The sequence below is a fragment of the Macaca nemestrina genome, chromosome 13 (genome assembly GCF_043159975.1).
Source record: "Macaca nemestrina isolate mMacNem1 chromosome 13, mMacNem.hap1, whole genome shotgun sequence".
Taxonomy (NCBI): Eukaryota; Metazoa; Chordata; class Mammalia; order Primates; family Cercopithecidae; genus Macaca; species Macaca nemestrina.
In genome coordinates this window covers 97047779-97069563 of record NC_092137.1, presented here as the reverse complement: position 1 = coordinate 97069563, position 21785 = coordinate 97047779, and positions in this window count along the sequence as shown.

Genomic DNA, 21785 nt, shown 5'->3' with positions numbered 1-21785 from the left:
AAGAAGCTTTCTGAGAAACTGCTTAGTGTTCTGTTAATTCATCTCACAGAGTTACATCTGTATTTCGTGGATCTCTTTGCTAGCCTTATTTCTGTGGAATCTGAGAACAGATATTTCGGATCCCTTGGAAGACTATAGGGCCAAAGGAAATATCCTCCGATAACAAAGAGAAAGAAGCTTTCTGAGAAACTTCTTCGTGTTCTGTGAAATCATCTCACAGAGTTACAGCTTTCCCCTCAAGAAGCCTTTCGCTAAGACAGTTCTTGTGGAATTGGCAAAGTGATATTTGGAAGCCCATAGAGGGCTATAGTGAAAAAGGAAATATCCTCAGATGAAATCTGGAAAGAAGCTTTCTGAGAAACTCCTTAGTGTTCTGTTAATTCATCTCACAGAGTTACATCTGTATTTCGTGGATCTCTTTGCTAGCCTTATTTCTGTGGAATCTAAGAACAGATATTTCGGATCCCTTGGAAGACTATAGGGCCAAAGGAAATATCCTCCGATAACAAAGAGAAAGAAGCTTTCTGAGAAACTTCTTTGTGTTCTGTGAAATCATCTCACAGAGTTACAGCTTTCCCCTCAAGAAGCCTTTCGCTAAGACAGTTCTTGTGGAATTGGCAAAGTGATATTTGGAAGCCCATAGAGGGCTATGGTGAAAAAGGAAATATCCTCAGATGAAATCTGGAAAGAAGCTTTCTGAGAAACTGCTTAGTGTTCTGTTAATTCATCTCACAGAGTTACATCTGTATTTCGTGTATCTCTTTGCTAGCCTTATTTCTGTGGAATCTGAGAACAGATATTTCGGATCCCTTGGAAGACTATAGGGCCAAAGGAAATATCCTCCGATAACAAAGAGAAAGAAGCTTTCTGAGAAACTTCTTTGTGTTCTGTGAAATCATCTCACAGAGTTACAGCTTTCCCCTCAAGAAGCCTTTCTCTAAGACAGTTCTTGTGGAATTGGCAAAGTGATATTTGGAAGCACATGGAGGACTATGGTGAAAAAGGAAATATCCTCCGTTGAAATGTGGAAAGAAGCTTTCTGAGAAACTGCTTAGTGTTCGGTTAATTCATCTCACTGAGTTACATCTGTATTTCGTGGATCTCTTTGCTTGCCTTATTTCTGTGGAATCTGAGAACCGATATTTCGGATCCCTTGGAAGACTATAGGGCCAAATGAAATATCCTCGGATAACAAAGAGAAAGAAGCTTTCTGAGGAAATTCTTTGTGTTCTGTGAAATCATCTCACAGAGTTACAGCATTTCCCTCAAGAAGCCTTTCGCTAAGCCAGTTCTTGTGGAATTGGCAAAGTGATATTTGGAAGCCCATAGAGGGCTATGGTGAAAAAGGAAATATCCTCACATGAAATCTGGAAAGAAGCTTTCTGAGAAACTGCTTAGTGTTCTGTTAATTCATCTCACAGAGTTACATCTGTATTTCGTGGATCTCTTTGCTAGCCTTATTTCTGTGGAATCTGAGAACAGATATTTCGGATCCCTTGGAAGACTATAGGGCCAAAGGAAATATCCTCCGATAACAAAGAGAAAGAAGCTTTCTGAGAAACTTCTTTGTGTTCTGTGAAATCATCTCACAGAGTTACAGCTTTCCCCTCAAGAAGCGTTTCCCTAAGACACTTCTTGTGGAATTGGCAAAGTGATATTTGGAAGCCCATAGAGGGCTATGGTGAAAAAGGAAATATCCTCAGAAGAAATCTGGAAAGAAGCTTTCTGAGAAACTGCTTAGTGTTCTGTTAATTCATCTCACATAATTATATCTGTATTTCGTGGATCTCTTTGCTAGCCTTATTTCTGTGGAGTCTGAGAACAGATATTTCGGATCCCTTGGAAGACTATAGGGCCAAAGGAAATATCCTCCGATAACAAACAGAAAGAAGCTTTCTGAGAAACTTCTTTGTGTTCTGTGAAATCATCTCACAGCGCTACAGCTTTCCCCTCAAGAAGCCTTTCGCTAAGACAGTTCTTGTGGAATTGGCAAAGTGATATTTGGAAGCCCATAGAGGGCTATGGTGAAAAAGGAAATATCCTCAGATGAAATCTGGAAAGAAGCTTTCTGAGAAACTGCTTAGTGTTCTGTTAATTCATCTCACAGAGTTACATCTGTATTTCGTGGATCTCTTTGCTAGCCTTATTTCTGTGGAATCTGAGAACAGATATTTCGGATCCCTTGGAAGACTATAGGGCCAAAGGAAATATCCTCCGATAACAAAGAGAAAGAAGCTTTCTGAGAAACTTCTTTGTGTTCTGTGAAATCATCTCACAGAGTTACAGCTTTCCCCTCAAGAAGCCTTTCGCTAAGACAGTTCTTGTGGAATTGGCAAAGTGATATTTGGAAGCCCCTAGAGGGCTATGGTGAAAAAGGAAATATCCTCAGATGAAATCTGGAAAGAAGCTTTCTGAGAAACTGCTTAGTGTTCTGTTAATTCATCTCACAGAGTTACATCTGTATTTCGTGGATCTCTTTGCTAGCCTTATTTCTGTGGAATCTGAGAACAGATATTTCGGATCCCTTGGAAGACTATAGGGCCAAAGGAAATATCCTCCGATAACAAAGAGAAAGAAGCTTTCTGAGAAACTTCTTTGTGTTCTGTGAAATCATTTCACAGAGTTACAGCTTTCACCTCAAGAAGCCTTTCGCTAAGACAGTTCTTGTGGATTTGGCAAAGTGATATTTGGAAGCCCATAGAGGGCTATGGTGAAAAAGGAAATATCCTCAGATGAAATCTGGAAAGAAGCTTTCTGAGAAACTGCTTAGTGTTCTGTTAATTCATCTCACAGAGTTACATCTGTATTTCGTGGATCTCTTTGCTAGCCTTATTTCTGTGGAATCTGAGAACAGATATTTCGGATCCCTTGGAAGAATATAGGGCCAAAGGAAATATCCTGCGATAACAAAGAGAAAGAAGCTTTCTGAGAAACTTCTTTGTGTTCTGTGAAATCATCTCACAGAGTTACAGCTTTCCCCTCAAGAAGCCTTTCGCTAAGACAGTTCTTGTGGAATTGGCAAAGTGATATTTGGAAGCCCATAGAGGGCTATGGTGAAAAAGGAAATATCCTCAGATGAAATCTGGAAAGAAGCTTTCTGAGAAACTGCTTAGTGTTCTGTTAATTCATCTCACAGAGTTACATCTGTATTTCGTGGATCTCTTTGATAGCCTTATTTCTGTGGAATCTGAGAACAGATATTTCGGATCCCTTGGAAGACTATAGGGCCAAAGGAAATATCCTCTGATAACAAAGAGAAAGAAGCTTTCTGAGAAACTTCTTTGTGTTCTGTGAAATCATCTCACAGAGTTACAGCTTTCCCCTCAAGAAGCCTTTCGCTAAGACAGTTCTTGTGGAATTGGCAAAGTGATATTTGGAAGCCCATAGAGGACTATGGTGAAAAAGGAAATATCCTCCGTTGAAATGTGGAAAGAAGCTTTCTGAGAAACTGCTTAGTGTTCTGTTAATTCATCTCACTGAGTTACATCTGTATTTCGTGGATCTCTTTGCTTGCCTTATTTCTGTGGAATCTGAGAACAGATATTTCGGATCCCTTGGAAGACTATAGGGCCAAAGGAAATATCCTCCGATAACAAAGAGAAAGAAGCTTTCTGAGAAACTTCTTTGTGTTCTGTGAAATCATCTCACAGAGTTACAGCTTTCCCCTCAAGAAGCCTTTCGCTAAGACAGTTCTTGTGGAATTGGCAAAGTGATATTTGGAAGCCCATAGAGGGCTATGGTGAAAAAGGAAATATCCTCACATGAAATCTGGAAAGAAGCTTTCTGAGAAACTCCTTAGTGTTCTGTTAATTCATCGCACAGAGTTACATCTGTATTTCGTGGATCTCTTTGCTAGCCTTATTTCTGTGGAATCTGAGAACAGATATTTCCTTTCCCTTTTAAGACTATAGGGCCAAAGGAAATATCCTCCGATAACAAAGAGAAAGAAGCTTTCTGAGAAATTTCTTTGTGTTCTGTGAAATCATCTCACAGAGTTACAGCTTTCCCCTCAAGAAGCCTTTCGCTAAGACAGTTCTTGTGGAATTGGCAAAGTGATATTTGGAAGCCCATAGAGGGCTATGGTGAAAAAGGAAATATCCTCAGATGAAATCTGGAAAGAAGCTTTCTGAGAAACTGCTTTGTGTTCTGTTAATTCATCTCACAGAGTTACATCTGTATTTCGTGGATCTCTTTGCTAGCCTTATTTCTGTGGAATCTGAGAACAGATATTTCGGATCCCTTGGAAGACTATAGGGCCAAAGGAAATATCCTCCGATAACAAAGAGAAAGAAGCTTTCTGAGAAACTTCTTTGTGTTCTGTGAAATCATCTCACAGAGTTACAGCTTTCCCCTCAAGAAGCCTTTCCCTAAGACAGTTCTTGTGGAATTGGCAAAGTGATATTTGGAAGCCCATAGAGGGCTATGGTGAAAAAGGAAATATCCTCAAATGAAATCTGGAAAGAAGCTTTCTGAGAAACTGCTTAGTGTTCTGTTAATTCATCTCACAGAGTTACATCTGTATTTCGTGGATCTCTTTGCTAGCCTTATTTCTGTGGAATCTGAGAACAGATATTTCGGATCCCTTGGAAGACTATAGGGCCAAAGGAAATATCCTCCGATAACAAAGAGAAAGAAGCTTTCTGAGAAACTTCTTTGTGTTTTGTGAAATCATCTCACAGAGTTACAGCTTTCCCGTCAAGAAGCCTTTCGCTAAGACAGTTCTTGTGGAATTGGCAAAGTGATATTTGGAAGCCCATAGAGGGCTATGGTGAAAAAGGAAATATCCTCACATGAAATCTGGAAAGAAGCTTTCTGAGAAACTGCTTAGTGTTCTGTTAATTCATCTCACAGAGTTACATCTGTATTTTGTGGATCTCTTTGCTAGCCTTATTTCTGTGGAATCTGAGAACAGATATTTCCTTTCCCTTTGAAGACTACAGGGCCAAAGGAAATATCCTCCGATAACAAAGAGAAAGAAGCTTTCTGAGAAACTTCTTTGTGTTCTGTGAAATCATCTCACAGAGTTACAGCTTTCCCCTCAAGAAGCCTTTCGCTAAGACAGTTCTTGTGGAATTGGCAAAGTGATATTTGGAAGCCCATAGAGGGCTATGGTGAAAAAGGAAATATCCTCACATGAAATCTGGAAAGAAGCTTTCTGAGAAACTGCTTAGTGTTCTGTTAATTCATCTCACAGAGTTACATCTGTATTTCGTGGATCTCTTTGCTAGCCTTATTTCTGTGGAATCTGAGAACAGATATTTCGGATCCCTTGGAAGACTATAGGGCCAAAGGAAATATCCTCCGATAACAAAGAGAAAGAAGCTTTCTGAGAAACTTCTTTGTGTTCTGTGAAATCATCTCACAGAGTTACAGCTTTCCCCTCAAGAAGCCTTTCCCTAAGACAGTTCTTGTGGAATTGGCAAAGTGATATTTGGAAGCCCATAGAGGGCTATGGTGAAAAAGGAAATATCCTCAGATGAAATCTGGAAGGAAGCTTTCTGAGAAACTGCTTAGTGTTCTGTTAATTCATCTCACATAGTTATATCTGTATTTCGTGGATCTCTTTGCTAGCCTTATTTCTGTGGAATCTGAGAACAGATATTTCGGATCCCTTGGAAGACTATAGGGCCAAAGGAAATATCCTCCTATAACAAACAGAAAGAAGCTTTCTGAGAAACTTCTTTGTGTTCTGTGAAATCATCTCACAGAGTTACAGCTTTCCCCTCAAGAAGCCTTTCGCTAAGACAGTTCTTGTGGAATTGGCCAAGTGATATTTGGAAGCCCATAGAGGGCTATGGTGAAAAAGGAAATATCCTCAAATGAAATCTGGAAAGAGGCTTTCTGAGAAACTGCTTTGTGTTCTGTTAATTCATCTCACAGAGTTACATCTGTATTTCGTGGATCTCTTTGCTAGCCTTATTTCTGTGGAATCTGAGAACAGATATTTCGGATCCCTTGGAAGACTATAGGGCCAAAGGAAATATCCTCCGATAACAAAGAGAAAGAAGCTTTCTGAGAAACTTCTTTGTGTTCTGTGAAATCATCTCACAGAGTTACAGCTTTCCCGTCAAGAAGCCTTTCGCTAAGACAGTTCTTGTGGAATTGGCAAAGTGATATTTGGAAGCCCATAGAGGGCTATGGTGAAAAAGGAAATATCCTCACATGAAATCTGGAAAGAAGCTTTCTGAGAAACTCCTTAGTGTTCTGTTAATTCATCTCACAGAGTTACATCTGTATTTCGTGGATCTCTTTGCTAGCCTTATTTCTGTGGAATCTGAGAACAGATATTTCGGATCCCTTGGAAGACTATAGGGCCAAAGGAAATATCCTCCGATAACAAAGAGAAAGAAGCTTTCTGAGAAACTTCTTTGTGTTCTGTGAAATCATCTCACAGAGTTACAGCTTTCCCCTCAAGAAGCCTTTCGCTAAGACAGTTCTTGTGGAATTGGCAAAGTGATATTTGGAAGCCCATAGAGGGCTATGGTGAAAAAGGAAATATCCTCAGATGAAATCTGGAAAGAAGCTTTCTGAGAAACTGCTTAGTGTTCTGTTAATTCATCTCACAGAGTTACATCTGTATTTCGTGGATCTCTTTGCTAGCCTTATTTCTGTGGAATCTGAGAACAGATATTTCGGATCCCTTGGAAGACTATAGGGCCAAAGGAAATATCCTCCGATAACAAAGAGAAAGAAGCTTTCTGAGAAACTTCTTTGTGTTCTGTGAAATCATCTCACAGAGTTACAGCTTTCCCCTCAAGAAGCCTTTCCCTAAGACAGTTCTTGTGGAATTGGCAAAGTGATATTTGGAAGCCCATAGAGGGCTATGGTGAAAAAGGAAATATCCTCACATGAAATCTGGAAAGAGGCTTTCTGAGAAACTGCTTTGTGTTCTGTTAATTCATCTCACAGAGTTACATCTGTATTTCGTGTATCTCTTTGCTAGCCTTATTTCTGTGGAATCTGAGAACAGATATTTCGGATCCCTTGGAAGACTATAGGGCCAAAGGAAATATCCTCCGATAACAAAGAGAAAGAAGCTTTCTGAGAAACTTCTTTGTGTTTTGTGAAATCATCTCACAGAGTTACAGCTTTCCCGTCAAGAAGCCTTTCGCTAAGACAGTTCTTGTGGAATTGGCAAAGTGATATTTGGAAGCCCATAGAGGGCTATGGTGAAAAAGGAAATATCCTCACATGAAATCTGGAAAGTAGCCTTCTGAGAAACTCCTTAGTGTTCTGTTAATTCATCGCACAGAGTTACATCTGTATTTCGTGGATCTCTTTGCTAGCCTTATTTCTGTGGAATCTGAGAACAGATATTTCCTTTCCCTTTGAAGACTATAGGGCCAAAGGAAATATCCTCCGATAACAAAGAGAAAGAAACTTTCTGAGTAATTTCTTTGTGTTCTGTGAAATCATCTCACAGAGTTACAGCATTCCCCTCAAGAAGCCTTTCGCTAAGACAGTTCTTGTGGAATTGGCAAAGTGATATTTGGAAGCCCATAGAGGGCTATGGTGAAAAAGGAAATATCCTCAAATGAAATCTGGAAAGAAGCTTTCTGAGAAACTGCTTAGTGTTCTGTTAATTCATCTCACAGAGTTACATCTGTATTTCGTGGATCTCTTTGCTAGCCTTATTTCTGTGGAATCTGAGAACAGATATTTCGGATCCCTTGGAAGACTATAGGGCCAAAGGAAATATCCTCCGATAACAAAGAGAAAGAAGCTTTCTGAGAAACTTCTTTGTGTTTTGTGAAATCATCTCACAGAGTTACAGCTTTCCCGTCAAGAAGCCTTTCGCTAAGACAGTTCTTGTGGAATTGGCAAAGTGATATTTGGAAGCCCATAGAGGGCTATGGTGAAAAAGGAAATATCCTCAGATGAAATCTGGAAAGAAGCTTTCTGAGAAACTGCTTAGTGTTCTGTTAATTCATCTCACAGAGTTACATCTGTATTTCGTGGATCTCTTTGCTAGCCTTATTTCTGTGGAATCTGAGAACAGATATTTCCTTTCCCTTTGAAGACTATAGGGCCAAAGGAAATATCCTCCGATAACAAAGAGAAAGAAGCTTTCTGAGAAACTTCTTTGTGTTCTGTGAAATCATCTCACAGAGTTACAGCTTTCCCCTCAAGAAGCCTTTCGCTAAGACAGTTCTTGTGGAATTGGCAAAGTGATATTTGGAAGCCCATAGAGGGCTATGGTGAAACAGGAAATATCCTCAGATGAAATCTGGAAAGAAGCTTTCTGAGAAACTGCTTAGTGTTCTGTTAATTCATCTCACAGAGTTACATCTGTATTTCGTGGATCTCTTTGCTAGCCTTATTTCTGTGGAATCTGAGAACAGATATTTCGGATCCCTTGGAAGACTATAGGGCCAAAGGAAATATCCTCCGATAACAAAGAGAAAGAAGCTTTCTGAGAAACTTCTTTGTGTTCTGTGAAATCATCTCACAGAGTTACAGCTTTCCCCTCAAGAAGCCTTTCGCTAAGACAGTTCTTGTGGAATTGGCAAAGTGATATTTGGAAGCCCATAGAGGGCTATGGTGAAAAAGGAAACATCCTCAGATGAAATCTGGAAAGAAGCTTTCTGAGAAACTTCTTAGTGTTCTGTTAATTCATCTCACATAGTTATATCTGTATTTCGTGGATCTCTTTACTAGCCTTATTTCTGTGGAATCTGAGAACAGATATTTCGGATCCCTTGGAAGACTATAGGGCCAAAGGAAATATCCTCCTATAACAATCAGAAAGAAGCTTTCTGAGAAACTTCTTTGTGTTCTGTGAAATCATCTCACAGAGTTACAGCTTTCCCCTCAAGAAGCCTTTCGCTAAGACAGTTCTTGTGGAATTGGCAAAGTGATATTTGGAAGCCCTTAGAGGGCTATGGTGAAAAAGGAAATATCCTCAGATGAAATCTGGAAAGAGGCTTTCTGAGAAACTGCTTTGTGTTCTGTTAATTCATCTCACAGAGTTACATCTGTATTTCGTGGATAACTTTGCTAGCCTTATTTCTGTGGAATCTGAGAACAGATATTTCGGATACCTTGGAAGACTATAGGGCCAAAGGAAATATCCTCCGATAACAAAGAGAAAGAAGCTTTCTGAGAAACTTCTTTGTGTTTTGTGAAATCATCTCACAGAGTTACAGCTTTCCCGTCAAGAAGCCTTTCGCTAAGACAGTTCTTGTGGAATTGGCAAAGTGATATTTGGAAGCCCATAGAGGGCTATGGTGAAAAAGGAAATATCCTCACATGAAATCTGGAAAGAAGCTTTCTGAGAAACTCCTTAGTGTTCTGTTAATTCATCGCACAGAGTTACATCTGTATTTCGTGGATCTCTTTGCTAGCCTTATTTCTGTGGAATCTGAGAACAGATATTTCCTTTCCCTTTGAAGACTATAGGGCCAAAGGAAATATCCTCCGATAACAAAGAGAAAGAAGCTTTCTGAGAAATTTCTTTGTGTTCTGTGAAATCATCTCACAGAGTTACAGCTTTCCCCTCAAGAAGCCTTTCGCTAAGACAGTTCTTGTGGAATTGTCAAAGTGATATTTGGAAGCCCATAGAGGGCTATGGTGAAAAAGGAAATATCCTCAGATGAAATCTGGAAGGTAGCTTTCTGAGAAACTGCTTAGTGTTCTGTTAATTCATCTCACAGAGTTACATCTGTATTTCGTGGATCTCTTTGCTAGCCTTATTTCTGTGGAATGTGAGAACAGATATTTCGGATCCATTGGAAGACTATAGGGCCAAAGGAAATATCCTGCGATAACAAAGAGAAAGAAGCTTTCTGAGAAACTTCTTTGTGTTCTGTGAAATCATCTCACAGAGTTACAGCTTTCCCCTCAAGAAGCCTTTCGCTAAGACAGTTCTTGTGGAATTGGCAAAGTGATATTTGGAAGCCCATAGAGAGCTATGGTGAAAAAGGAAATATCCTCAGATGAAATCTGGAAAGAAGCTTTCTGAGAAACTGCTTAGTGTTCTGTTAATTCATCTCACAGAGTTACATCTGTATTTCGTGGATCTCTTTGCTAGCCTTATTTCTGTGGAATCTGAGAACAGATATTTCGGATCCCTTGGAAGACTATAGGGCCAAAGGAAATATCCTCCGATAACAAAGAGAAAGAAGCTTTCTGAGAAACTTCTTTGTGTTCTGTGAAATCATCTCACAGAGTTACAGCTTTCCCCTCAAGAAGCCTTTCCCTAAGACAGTTCTTGTGGAATTGGCAAAGTGATATTTGGAAGCCCATAGAGGGCTATGGTGAAAAAGGAAATATCCTCAGATGAAATCTGGAAAGAAGCTTTCTGAGAAACTGCTTAGTGTTCTGTTAATTCATCTCACATAGTTATATCTGTATTTCGTGGATCTCCTTGCTAGCCTTATTTCTGTGGAATCTGAGAACAGATATTTCGGATCCCTTGGAAGACTATAGGGCCAAAGGAAATATCCTCCGATAACAAAGAGAAAGAAGCTTTCTGAGAAACTTCTTTGTGTTTTGTGAAATCATCTCACAGAGTTACAGCTTTCCCGTCAAGAAGCCTTTCGCTAAGACAGTTCTTGTGGAATTGGCAAAGTGATATTTGGAAGTCCATGGAGGACTATGGTGAAAAAGGAAATATCCTCCGTTCAAATGTGGAAAGAAGCTTTCTGAGAAACTGCTTAGTGTTCTGTTAATTCATCTCACTGAGTTACATCTGTATTTCGTGGATCTCTTTGCTTGCCTTATTTCTGTGGAATCTGAGAACCGATATTTCGGATCCCTTGGAAGACTATATGGCCAAATGAAATATCCTCGGATAACAAAGAGAAAGAAGCTTTCTGAGGAAATTCGTTGTGTTCTGTGAAATCATCTCACAGAGTTACAGCATTCCCCTCAAGAAGCCTTTCGCTAAGCCAGTTCTTGTGGAATTGGCAAAGTGATATTTGGAAGCCCATAGAGGGCTATGGTGAAAAAGGAAATATCCTCTCATGAAATCTGGAAAGAAGCTTTCTGAGAAACTGCTTAGTGTTCTGTTAATTCATCTCACAGAGTTACATCTGTATTTCGTGGATCTCTTTGCTAGCCTTATTTCTGTGGAATCTGAGAACAGATATTTCGGATCCCTTGGAAGACTATAGGGTCAAAGGAAATATCCTCCGATAACAAAGAGAAAGAAGCTTTCTGGAAACTTCTTTGTGTTCTGTGAAATCATCTCACAGAGTTACAGCTTTCCCCTCAAGAAGCCTTTCGCTAAGACAGTTCTTGTGGAATTGGCAAAGTGATATTTGGAAGCCCGTAGAGGGCTATGGTGAAAAAGGAAATATCCTCACATGAAATCTGGAAAGAAGCTTTCTGAGAAACTGCTTAGTGTTCTGCTAATTCATCTCACAGACTTACATCTGTATTTCGTGGATATCTTTGCTAGTCTTATTTCTGTGGAATCTGAGAACAGATATTTCGGATCCCTTGGAAGACTATAGGGCCAAAGGAAATATCCTCCGATAACAAAGAGAAAGAAGCTTTCTGAGAAACTTCTTTGTGTTCTGTGAAATCATCTCACAGAGTTACAGCTTTCCCCTCAAGAAGCCTTTCGCTAAGACAGTTCTTGTGGAATTGGCAAAGTGATATTTGGAAGCCCATAGAGGGCTATGGTGAAAAAGGAAATATTCTCAGATGAAATCTGGAAAGAAGCTTTCTGAGAAACTGCTTAGTGTTCTGTTAATTCATCTCACAGAGTTACATCTGTATTTCTTGGATCTCTTTGCTAGCCTTATTTCTGTGGAATCTGAGAACAGATATTTCGGATCCCTTGGAAGACTATAGGGCCAAAGGAAATATCCTCCGATAACAAAGAGAAAGAAGCTTTCTGAGAAACTTCTTTGTGTTCTGTGAAATCATCTCACAGAGTTACAGCTTTCCCCTCAAGAAGCCTTTCGCTAAGACAGTTCTTGTGGAATTGGCAAAGTGATATTTGGAAGCCCATAGAGGGCTATGGTGAAAAAGGAAATATCCTCAGATGAAATCTGGAAAGAAGCTTTCTGAGAAACTGCTTAGTGTTCTGTTAATTCATCTCACAGAGTTACATCTGTATTTCGTGGATCTCTTTGCTAGCCTTATTTCTGTGGAATCTGAGAACAGATATTTCGGATCCCTTGGAAGACTATAGGGCCAAAGGAAATATCCTCCGATAACAAAGAGAAAGAAGCTTTCTGAGAAACTTCTTCGTGTTCTGTGAAATCATCTCACAGAGTTACAGCTTTCCCCTCAAGAAGCCTTTCGCTAAGACAGTTCTTGTGGAATTGGCAAAGTGATATTTGGAAGCCCATAGAGGGCTATGGTGAAAAAGGAAATATCCTCAGATGAAATCTGGAAAGAAGCTTTCTGAGAAACTCCTTAGTGTTCTGTTAATTCATCTCACAGAGTTACATCTGTATTTCGTGGATCTCTTTGCTAGCCTTATTTCTGTGGAATCTAAGAACAGATATTTCGGATCCCTTGGAAGACTATAGGGCCAAAGGAAATATCCTCCGATAACAAAGAGAAAGAAGCTTTCTGAGAAACTTTTTTGTGTTCTGTGAAATCATCTCACAGAGTTACAGCTTTCCCCTCAAGAAGCCTTTCGCTAAGACAGTTCTTGTGGAATTGGCAAAGTGATATTTGGAAGCCCATAGAGGGCTATGGTGAAAAAGGAAATATCCTCAGATGAAATCTGGAAAGAAGCTTTCTGAGAAACTGCTTAGTGTTCTGTTAATTCATCTCACAGAGTTACATCTGTATTTCGTGTATCTCTTTGCTAGCCTTATTTCTGTGGAATCTGAGAACAGATATTTCGGATCCCTTGGAAGACTATAGGGCCAAAGGAAATATCCTCCGATAACAAAGAGAAAGAAGCTTTCTGAGAAACTTCTTTGTGTTCTGTGAAATCATCTCACAGAGTTACAGCTTTCCCCTCAAGAAGCCTTTCTCTAAGACAGTTCTTGTGGAATTGGCAAAGTGATATTTGGAAGCACATGGAGGACTATGGTGAAAAAGGAAATATCCTCCGTTGAAATGTGGAAAGAAGCTTTCTGAGAAACTGCTTAGTGTTCGGTTAATTCATCTCACTGAGTTACATCTGTATTTCGTGGATCTCTTTGCTTGCCTTATTTCTGTGGAATCTGAGAACCGATATTTCGGATCCCTTGGAAGACTATAGGGCCAAATGAAATATCCTCGGATAACAAAGAGAAAGAAGCTTTCTGAGGAAATTCTTTGTGTTCTGTGAAATCATCTCACAGAGTTACAGCATTTCCCTCAAGAAGCCTTTCGCTAAGCCAGTTCTTGTGGAATTGGCAAAGTGATATTTGGAAGCCCATAGAGGGCTATGGTGAAAAAGGAAATATCCTCACATGAAATCTGGAAAGAAGCTTTCTGAGAAACTGCTTAGTGTTCTGTTAATTCATCTCACAGAGTTACATCTGTATTTCGTGGATCTCTTTGCTAGCCTTATTTCTGTGGAATCTGAGAACAGATATTTCGGATCCCTTTTAAGACTATAGGGCCAAAGGAAATATCCTCCGATAACAAAGAGAAAGAAGCTTTCTGAGAAACTTCTTTGTGTTCTGTGAAATCATCTCACAGAGTTACAGCATTCCCCTCAAGAAGCGTTTCCCTAAGACAGTTCTTGTGGAATTGGCAAAGTGATATTTGGAAGCCCATAGAGGGCTATGGTGAAAAAGGAAATATCCTCAGAAGAAATCTGGAAAGAAGCTTTCTGAGAAACTGCTTAGTGTTCTGTTAATTCATCTCACATAATTATATCTGTATTTCGTGGATCTCTTTGCTAGCCTTATTTCTGTGGAGTCTGAGAACAGATATTTCGGATCCCTTGGAAGACTATAGGGCCAAAGGAAATATCCTCCGATAACAAACAGAAAGAAGCTTTCTGAGAAACTTCTTTGTGTTCTGTGAAATCATCTCACAGCGTTACAGCTTTCCCCTCAAGAAGCCTTTCGCTAAGACAGTTCTTGTGGAATTGGCAAAGTGATATTTGGAAGCCCATAGAGGGCTATGGTGAAAAAGGAAATATCCTCAGATGAAATCTGGAAAGAAGCTTTCTGAGAAACTGCTTAGTGTTCTGTTAATTCATCTCACAGAGTTACATCTGTATTTCGTGGATCTCTTTGCTAGCCTTATTTCTGTGGAATCTGAGAACAGATATTTCGGATCCCTTGGAAGACTATAGGGCCAAAGGAAATATCCTCCGATAACAAAGAGAAAGAAGCTTTCTGAGAAACTTCTTTGTGTTCTGTGAAATCATCTCACAGAGTTACAGCTTTCCCGTCAAGAAGCCTTTCGCTAAGACAGTTCTTGTGGAATTGGCAAAGTGATATTTGGAAGCCCATAGAGGGCTATGGTGAAAAAGGAAATATCCTCAGATGAAATCTGGAAAGAAGCTTTCTGAGAAACTGCTTAGTGTTCTGTTAATTCATCACACAGAGTTACATCTGTATTTCGTGGATCTCTTTGCTAGCCTTATTTCTGTGGAATCTGAGAACAGATATTTCGGATCCCTTGGAAGACTATAGGGCCAAAGGAAATATCCTCCGATAACAAAGAGAAAGAAGCTTTCTGAGAAACTTCTTTGTGTTCTGTGAAATCATTTCACAGAGTTACAGCTTTCACCTCAAGAAGCCTTTCGCTAAGACAGTTCTTGTGGAATTGGCAAAGTGATATTTGGAAGCCCATAGAGGGCTATGGTGAAAAAGGAAATATCCTCAGATGAAATCTGGAAAGAAGCTTTCTGAGAAACTGCTTAGTGTTCTGTTAATTCATCTCACAGAGTTACATCTGTATTTCGTGGATCTCTTTGCTAGCCTTATTTCTGTGGAATCTGAGAACAGATATTTCGGATCCCTTGGAAGAATATAGGGGCAAAGGAAATATCCTGCGATAACAAAGAGAAAGAAGCTTTCTGAGAAACTTCTTTGTGTTCTGTGAAATCATCTCACAGAGTTACAGCTTTCCCCTCAAGAAGCCTTTCGCTAAGACAGTTCTTGTGGAATTGGCAAAGTGATATTTGGAAGCCCATAGAGGGCTATGGTGAAAAAGGAAATATCCTCAGATGAAATCTGGAAAGAAGCTTTCTGAGAAACTGCTTAGTGTTCTGTTAATTCATCTCACAGAGTTACATCTGTATTTCGTGGATCTCTTTGCTAGCCTTATTTCTGTGGAATCTGAGAACAGATATTTCGGATCCCTTGGAAGACTATAGGGCCAAAGGAAATATCCTCTGATAACAAAGAGAAAGAAGCTTTCTGAGAAACTTCTTTGTGTTTTGTGAAATCATCTCACAGAGTTACAGCTTTCCCCTCAAGAAGCCTTTCGCTAAGACAGTTCTTGTGGAATTGGCAAAGTGATATTTGGAAGCCCCTAGAGGGCTATGGTGAAAAAGGAAATATCCTCCGTTGAAATGTGGAAAGAAGCTTTCTGAGAAACTGCTTAGTGTTCTGTTAATTCATCTCACTGAGTTACATCTGTATTTCGTGGATCTCTTTGCTTGCCTTATTTCTGTGGAATCTGAGAACAGATATTTCGGATCCCTTGGAAGACTATAGGGCCAAAGGAAATATCCTCCGATAACAAACAGAAGGAAGCTTTCTGAGAAACTTCTTTGTGTTCTGTGAAATCATCTCACAGAGTTACAGCTTTCCCCTCAAGAAGCCTTTCGCTAAGACAGTTCTTGTGGAATTGGCAAAGTGATATTTGGAAGCCCATAGAGGGCTATGGTGAAAAAGGAAATATCCTCAGATGAAATCTGGAAAGAAGCTTTCTGAGAAACTGCTTAGTGTTCTGTTAATTCATCTCACAGAGTTACATCTGTATTTCGTGGATCTCTTTGCTAGCTTTATTTCTGTGGAATCTGAGAACAGATATTTCGGATCCCTTGGAAGACTATAGGGCCAAAGGAAATATCCTCCGATAACAAAGAGAAAGAAGCTTTCTGAGAAACTTCTTTGTGTTCTGTGAAATCATCTCACAGAGTTACAGCTTTCCCCTCAAGAAGCCTTTCGCTAAGACAGTTCTTGTGGAATTGGCAAAGTGATATTTGGAAGCCCATAGAGGGCTATGGTGAAAAAGGAAATATCCTCAGATGAAATCTGGAAAGAAGCTTTCTGAGAAACTGCTTAGTGTTCTGTCAATTCATCTCACAGAGTTACATCTGTATTTCGTGGATCTCTTTGCTAGCCTTATTTCTGTGGAATCTGAGAACAGATATTTCGGAACCCTTGGAAGACTATAGGGACAAAGGAAATATCCTCCGATAACAAAGAGAAAGAAGCTTTCTGAGAAACTTCTTTGTGTTCTGTGAAATCATCTCACAGAGTTACAGCTTTCCCCTCAAGAAGCCTTTCGCTAAGACAGTTCTTGTGGAATTGGCAAAGTGATATTTGGAAGCCCATAGAGGGCTATGGTGAAAAAGGAAATATCCTCAGATGAAATCTGGAAAGAAGCTTTCTGAGAAACTCCTTAGTGTTCTGTTAATTCATCTCACAGAGTTACATCTGTATTTCGTGGATCTCTTTGCTAGCCTTATTTCTGTGGAATCTGAGAACAGATATTTCGGATCCCTTGGAAGACTATAGGGCCAAAGGAAATATCCTCCGATAACAAAGAGAAAGAAGCTTTCTGAGAAACTTCTTTGTGTTCTGTGAAATCATCTCACAGAGTTACAGCTGTCCCCTCAAGAAGCCTTTCGCTAAGACAGTTCTTGTGGAATTGGCAAAGTGATATTTGTAAGCCCATAGAGGGCTATGGTGAAAAAGGAAATATCCTCAGATGAAATCTGGAAAGAAGCTTTCTGAGAAACTGCTTAGTGTTCTGTTAATTCATCTCACAGAGTTACATCTGTATTTCGTGGATCTCTTTGCTAGCCTTATTTCTGTGGAATCTGAGAACAGATATTTCGGATCCCTTGGAAGACTATAGGGCCAAAGGAAATATCCTCCGATAACAAAGAGAAAGAAGCTTTCTGAGAAACTTCTTTGTGTTCTGTGAAATCATCTCACAGAGTTACAGCTTTCCCCTCAAGAAGCCTTTCTCTAAGACAGTTCTTGTGGAATTGGCAAAGTGATATTTGGAAGCCCATGGAGGACTATGGTGAAAAAGGAAATATCCTCCGTTGAAATGTGGAAAGAAGCTTTCTGAGAAACTGCTTAGTGTTCTGTGAATTCATCTCACAGAGTTACATCTGTATTTCGTGGATCTCTTTGCTTGCCTTATTTCTGTGGAATCTGAGAACCGATATTTCGGATCCCTTGGAAGACTATAGGGCCAAATGAAATATCCTCGGATAACAAAGAGAAAGAAGCTTTCTGAGGAAATTCTTTGTGTTCTGTGAAATCATCTCACAGAGTTACAGCTTTCCCCTCAAGAAGCCTTTCGCTAAGACAGTTCTTGTGGAATTGGCAAAGTGATATTTGGAAGCCCATAGAGGGCTATGGTGAAAAAGGAAATATCCTCAGATGAAATCTTGAAAGAAGCTTTCTGAGAAACTGCTTAGTGTTCTGTTAATTCATCTCACATAGTTACATCTGTATTTCGTGGATCTCTTTGCTAGCCTTATTTCGGTGGAATCTGAGAACAGATATTTCGGATCCCTTGGAAGACTATAGGATCAAAGGAAATATCCTCCGATAACAAACAGAAAGAAGCTTTCTGAGAAACTTCTTTGTGTTCTGTGAAATCATCTCACAGAGTTACAGCTTTCCCCTCAAGAAGCCTTTCGCTAAGACAGTTCTTTTGGAATTGGCAAAGTGATATTTGGAAGCCCATAGAGGGCTATGGTGAAAAAGGAAATATCCTCAGATGAAATCTGGAAAGAAGCTTTCTCAGAAACTGCTTAGTGTTCTGTTAATTCATCTCACAGAGTTACATCTGTATTTCGTGGATCTCTTTGCTAGCCTTATTTCTGTGGAATCTGAGAACAGATATTTCGGATCCCTTGGAAGACTATAGGGCCAAAGTAAATATCCTCCGATAACAAAGAGAAAGAAGCTTTCTGAGAAACTTCTTCGTGTTCTGTGAAATCATCTCACAGAGTTACAGCTTTCCCCTCAAGAAGCCTTTCGCTAAGACAGTTCTTGTGGAATTGGCAAAGTGATATTTGGAAGCCCATAGAGGGCTATGGTGAAAAAGGAAATATCCTCAGATGAAATCTGGAAAGAAGCTTTCTGAGAAACTGCTTAGTGTTCTGTTAATTCATCTCACAGAGTTACATCTGTATTTCGTGGATCTCTTTGCTAGCCTTATTTCTGTGGAATCTGAGAACAGATATTTCGGATCCCTTGGAAGACTATAGGGCCAAAGGAAATATCCTCCGATAACAAAGAGAAAGAAGCTTTCTGAGAAACTTCTTTGTGTTCTGTGAAATCATCTCACAGAGTTACAGCTTTCCCCTCAAGAAGCCTTTCGCTAAGACAGTTCTTGTGGAATTGGCAAAGTGATATTTGTAAGCCCATAGAGGGCTATGGTGAAAAAGGAAATATCCTCAGATGAAATCTGGAAAGAAGCTTTCTGAGAAACTGCTTAGTGTTCTGTTAATTCATCTCACAGAGTTACATCTGTATTTCGTGGATCTCTTTGCTAGCCTTATTTCTGTGGAATCTGAGAACAGATATTTCGGATCCCTTGGAAGACTATAGGGCCAGAGGAAATATCCTCCGATAACAAAGAGAAAGAAGCTTTCTGAGAAACTTCTTTGTGTTCTGTGAAATCATCTCACAGAGTTACAGCTTTCCCCTCAAGAAGCCTTTCCCTAAGACAGTTCTTGTGGAATTGGCAAAGTGATATTTGGAAGCCCATGGAGGACTATGGTGAAAAAGGAAATATCCTCCGTTGAAATGTGGAAAGAAGCTTTCTGAGAAACTGCTTAGTGTTCTGTGAATTCATCTCACAGAGTTACATCTGTATTTCGTGGATCTCTTTGCTTGCCTTATTTCTGTGGAATCTGAGAACCGATATTTCGGATCCCTTGGAAGACTATAGGGCCAAATGAAATATCCTCGGATAACAAAGAGAAAGAAGCTTTCTGAGGAAATTCTTTGTGTTCTGTGAAATCATCTCACAGAGTTACAGCATTCCCCTCAAGAAGCCTTTCGCTAAGCCAGTTCTTGTGGAATTGGCAAAGTGATATTTGGAAGCCCAGAGAGGGCTATGGTGAAAAAGGAAATAACCTCACATGAAATCTGGAAAGAAGCTTTCTGAGAAACTGCTTAGTGTTCTGTTAATTCATCTCACAGAGTTACCTCTGTATTTCGTGGATCTCTTTGCTAGCCTTATTTCTGTGGAATCTGAGAACAGATATTTCGGATCCCTTGGAAGACTATAGGGTCAAAGGAAATATCCTCCGATATCAAAGAGAAAGAAGCTTTCTGGAAACTTCTTTGTGTTCTGTCAAATCATCTCACAGAGTTACAGCTTTCCCCTCAAGAAGCCTTTCGCTAAGACAGTTCTTGTGGAATTGGCACAGTGATATTTGGAAGCCCGTAGAGGGCTATGGTGAAAAAGGAAATATCCTCACATGAAATCTGGAAAGAAGCTTTCTGAGAAACTGCTTAGTGTTCTGCTAATTCATCTCACAGACTTACATCTGTATTTCGTGGATCTCTTTGCTATTCTTATTTCTGTGGAATCTGAGAACAGATATTTCGGATCCCTTGGAAGACTATAGGGCCAAAGGAAATATCCTCCGATAACAAAGAGAAAGAAGCTTTCTGAGAAACTTCTTTGTGTTCTGTGAAATCATCTCACAGAGTTACAGCTTTCCCCTCAAGAAGCCTTTCGCTAAGACAGTTCTTGTGGAATTGGCAAAGTGATATTTGGAAGCCCATAGAGGGCTATGGTGAAAAAGGAAATATCCTCACATGAAATCTGGAAAGAAGCTTTCTGAGAAACTGCTTAGTGTTCTGTTAATTCATCTCACAGAGTTACATCTGTATTTCTTGGATCTCTTTGCTAGCCTTATTTCTGTGGAATCTGAGAACAGATATTTCGGATCCCTTGGAAGACTATAGGGCCAAAGGAAATATCTTCCGATAACAAAGAGAAAGAAGCTTTCTGAGAAACTTCTTTGTGTTCTGTGAAATCATCTCACAGAGTTACAGCTTTCCCCTCAAGAAGCCTTTCGCTAAGACAGTTCTTGTGGAATTGGCAAAGTGATATTTGGAAGCCCATAGAGGGCTATGGTGAAAAAGGAAATATCCTCAGATGAAATCTGGAAAGAAGCTTTCTGAGAAACTGCTTAGTGTTCTGTTAATTCATCTCACAGAGTTACATCTGTATTTCGTGGATCTCTTTGCTAGCCTTATTTCTGTGGAATCTGAGAACAGATATTTCGGATCCCTTGGAAGACTATAGGGCCAAAGGAAATATCCTCCGATAACAAAGAGAAAGAAGCTTTCTGAGAAACTTCTTCGTGTTCTGTGAAATCATCTCACAGAGTTACAGCTTTCCCCTCAAGAAGCCTTTCGCTAAGACAGTTCTTGTGGAATTGGCAAAGTGATATTTGGATGCCCATAGAGGGCTATGGTGAAAAAGGAAATATCCTCAGATGAAATCTGGAAAGAAGCTTTCTGAGAAACTCCTTAGTGTTCTGTTAATTCATCTCACAGAGTTACATCTGTATTTCGTGGATCTCTTTGCTAGCCTTATTTCTGTGGAATCTGAGAACAGATATTTCGGATCCCTTGGAAGACTATAGGGCCAAAGGAAATATCCTCCGATAACAAAGAGAAAGAAGCTTTCTGAGAAACTTCTTTGTGTTCTGTGAAATCATCTCACAGAGTTACAGCTGTCCCCTCAAGAAGCCTTTCGCTAAGACAGTTCTTGTGGAATTGGCAAAGTGATATTTGGAAGCCCATAGAGGGCTATGGTGAAAAAGGAAATATCCTCAGATGAAATCTGGAAAGAAGCTTTCTGAGAAACTGCTTAGTGTTCTGTTAATTCATCTCACAGAGTTACATCTGTATTTCGTGGATCTCTTTGCTAGCCTTATTTCTGTGGAATCTGAGAACAGATATTTCGGATCCCTTGGAAGACTATAGGGCCAAAGGAAATATCCTCCGATAACAAAGAGAAAGAAGCTTTCTGAGAAACTTCTTTGTGTTCTGTGAAATCATCTCACAGAGTTACAGCTTTCCCCTCAAGAAGCCTTTCTCTAAGACAGTTCTTGTGGAATTGGCAAAGTGATATTTGGAAGCCCATGGAGGACTATGGTGAAAAAGGAAATATCCTCCGTTGAAATGTGGAAAGAAGCTTTCTGAGAAACTGCTTAGTGTTCTGTTAATTCATCTCACTGAGTTACATCTGTATTTCGTGGATCTCTTTGCTTGCCTTATTTCTGTGGAATCTGAGAACCGATATTTCGGATCCCTTGGAAGACTATAGGGCCAAAGGAAATATCCTCCGATAACAAAGAGAAAGAAGCTTTCTGAGGAAATTCTTTGTGTTCTGTGAAATCATCTCACAGAGTTACAGCATTTCCCTCAAGAAGCCTTTCGCTAAGCCAGTTCTTGTGGAATTGGCAAAGTGATATTTGGAAGCCCATAGAGTGCTATGGTGAAAAAGGAAATATCCTCACATGAAATCTGGAAAGAAGCTTTCTGAGAAACTGCTTAGTGTTCTGTTAATTCATCTCACAGAGTTACATCTGTATTTCGTGGATCTCTTTGCTAGCCTTATTTCTGTGGAATCTGAGAACAGATATTTCGTATCCCTTGGAAGACTATAGGGCCAAAGGAAATATCCTCCGATAACAAAGAGAAAGAAGC